This window comes from Cavia porcellus, unplaced genomic scaffold, assembly GCF_034190915.1.
Source record: "Cavia porcellus strain 051 isolate PalLab524CR breed Dunkin Hartley unplaced genomic scaffold, mCavPor4.1 scaffold_8, whole genome shotgun sequence".
Classification (NCBI taxonomy): domain Eukaryota; kingdom Metazoa; phylum Chordata; class Mammalia; order Rodentia; family Caviidae; genus Cavia; species Cavia porcellus.
The window spans coordinates 23,013,784-23,016,933 of record NW_026947491.1 but is presented as its reverse complement, the minus strand read 5'-3'; the positions used below and the strand labels follow the sequence as shown (position 1 = coordinate 23,016,933).

At 49.9% G+C, this 3,150-nt stretch overlaps 1 non-coding gene across 1 annotated transcript; it reads left to right on the top strand.

Annotated features, from left to right (window-relative positions):
• Positions 1 to 353: 353 nt before the first annotated feature.
• Positions 354 to 490, top strand: LOC111755928 (small nucleolar RNA SNORA2/SNORA34 family). The gene has a single exon (XR_002790448.1). It is a non-coding gene; the product is annotated as a small nucleolar RNA SNORA2/SNORA34 family (small nucleolar RNA).
• The last annotated feature ends 2,660 nt before the right edge of the window (positions 491 to 3,150 follow it).

The window sequence follows — 3,150 nt, the reverse complement described above, 5'->3', positions numbered from 1 at the left end:
CCAAGTCTGTGCTCTGTTCATGGGCACTGGGCACTTGGGAATGCTGCATGCCATGGACTAGGCCTGGAATCCTGAGGTAACAGGGTCCTGGTGACAACTGGGCTAATGGAAAAACTGCAGGAGCTCATAGCTGCTGGGCGAAAGGAGCAGTAGCACAGTCAGGCATGTGTCAGCCCCAGTCAGCAGTATGCCTGGGAGAGCCCAGCCTGCCTTGTGCAGCTGTGCAGGCAGAACCGGAGGTCACTGCATGACCTCCATGGCGCCAGGCTCTGTTGATGCTTTAGTGCAGCATGACTGGCTCTTGTTGCTGCCATGAGCTACATCAGTGTGGTGGTTATAAAAATTCTTCATTACTGGCCCTAAATCAAAGCCAGCAGCTTCCTGATGCTGTTGGTTTCAAGCAGGAGCCTAAAGAGATGTCTTTCTATGGTCTGTTGGCCATTTCAGAACTTGGGCAGTGAAAGGGCCATTTAATTAGAAAGAAACAGCTTGAAGCAACCCCTCCACCCCAGGTGAGCGGCTCTGAGTATGGCAGGCTGCAATGGCCCAGGAAGGGAGCAATCTGCCTTTACTGGGACCCAAGCCTTGCTGGGAACTGAAGCGCCAGGAAACCAAGCAACCTCTCCCCACTACCTGTTTTGTTTTGTTTTGTTTTGTTCTGTTCTGTTCTGTTTTGTTTTGTTTTGTTGAACTTCAATATACATGAAAGTATGGACAGTGTTTTGCTAAAAAAAAAAAAAAAAAGCTAAAATGCAAAGTTAAAAAGATTGTTATCAGCAAAAAGAGCTTTGCCATTCTGTGCTATGCTTATCACCCTAGTAACCAGGTAACTGAAGCATGGACCACATAGTTAAACATTAACTGAAGCGTCACCATACTGTTCTGTATGCAAGTAATCACTTTAGTAACTTGTTTACTATGTCAACCTTTGTTCTCTTTGTGAGAAGCAAATGTTCCTGGAATTAGCAGACCCAGGACTGTACATTAAGAAAAGGAAGGGCTAACCATCAACTGTGAAACATCTCTGACCCCAAGCAAAAGGGAACAAAGGCCTTCCCCATTCTTGCTCGCTTCACATCACTCCATAATTTGTGGTTTAATTGCTATAAAGGTATGTCAAAATTCTAACCAAGTTGCACAGTTTTGCAAACTCCACCAGTGTTGGGGTTCATGTGGCTGCCTCTGAGCACCTCAGAGTTGGTGAGGAGGATGCTGTGCGTGGCCTGAACTCAACAGTGAGAGGGCACCAAAGTCTCCGACCTTAGCTCCTCCTGGCATCTGAGTGTGTAGAGCCTAAACACCAGGTGCTTGGTGGGCTTTCCTGCCAGGTCCCTCACTGTGGTAGCTAACAGAGTACATAGTGGGGGACTTCACAAAAAGCCCTGCCCATGCCAAATACAAGTCTCAGAGACCTCAAGTTCCCAAACTTCTGTGGGTAATCAGGAACATGGGAGAGGCTTGCACAGTATTTTTGTTTGCATCTCCCTAGTCATGACCCTCATAAATAGCATGAGCTAGGATATGAATCTGCCTCCAGGGACAGCACGTGTGTTCCTGCTGGTATCCCTGGAGCACTATGCTGCAAGTAGGAGCTGAGGTCAGGAAGGGTGGAAAGGGTGTCTAGAAGGTTTTGACCTTCAGCCCCCTGGTGGGCTTTGGGGGAGGGTATATGAGGTATGATAAGACCCACAGAACTGTGGGTGCTCAAGGCCAATCCAGATTTGGTTGATCCCATTCTTGATGTCTCTCAGAGAGCCCCAGAAAAGCAAATGAATATCAGGACTACACAGGTTGGGGGCCTAGCTGGGTGACCTTAGATGACCACTTTGCCCTTACCTACCTGTTCTGCAACACAGCTGACATAGGTTCTCAAAGCCAGTATTGGAGTACACACAGGATGCAGGGCATAGCATTTGGCAGTTGACAAGGGTGGGTAGTTAATAGTATAGGGTGTGGGTGGTAGGACAGTAATCAGTGTGGGTGTAGGGTAGGGTAGACTTTGGTGTGGAACATTGGTTCTGGGGATGACAAGCAATATCTACAAGGGTAGAGCCAGGGCATGGCAGCCATTTACTGAGGTTTCTTTTGCAGACATGGGGTAGCACTGTCCAAAAGTGGAGTCACTGACTGCCTCAGCTGAGGCCCTTGTGGGCTCATCAAGCTGAAGATGGGGCTTGTGGAGTTGCTGGTCTGCAGTGGGTCTCATCCTGGGAGGGACATCCTGGGAGGATCTCCCTGGTTTCCCTGGGAGTGAACTCTGACTGTCTTTGGGGTTACTCTGCCTCTTCTCATCATGATCCTCTTAAAAGGGGCAGGCATGCCAGGGTTAGGGTTAGGGTTAGGGTTAGGATTAGAGTGTTGCTGATTTTGTCCTGCTGTCCCCTGAGGGTTGGATAATGGCTGTTGGCTGTGTAACCACCATCCCATTGGAGGCCTGGTTCAGAAGCCTGAATGTGTACTCAGCAGTGCTCTATGGAGAAAAGATGGTGGGGTGCGGGACCTGAGTATGGATGGGTGCTGTGACACTGTGGCATTCCTGCTGTGGTAAAGCAGCCATGTCCAATCACACTCATACCACAACAACAAAGACCCTGCCAAATCCTACTCTAGCATACATGTGGGCAGTGGTACCAGTGAGCTAAGAAGTTCCTGGAGAGCAGGACTGGGCAGGAAGAGTGCTTGGTGGGGTCCCTGAGAGTGCTCTGTGAGGGTGAGAGGTGCTCTGGACAGCTTCTTCCCACAGGTGGCCGAATAATTGTGCAGCAGTGTCCTGGGGACCACTGCAGGTGGTATTGCATTTGGATTGAGGTGTCCTGGGCCATCCTTTTAGGCTAAGAACTGTCCCTCCACTGTGTATGAGTCACTCTGGGGCCTTTGACCTCCTAGGCTGTTTACTCAGGAAAGCAGAGCTGGGAAGGCCTGGGAGTCAATTCTGTGCCTGCTGATCTAAGACCCAATCCTGATGGTGCCCCTTGAGCCACATAAGGCATGAGGAGGAGACACAGCCTCTGTCCTATGGGTCTCTCTGACTCTGTCCCTGCACCACGGCCTCAGGGTCCTTCTCCTCTACATCCAGCTGAACTCACTCATCTCCAAGAAGGCCTCCTTTTTCGTACCCTACAACAGTCTCTGAGCCCAAGAGAATCCGTG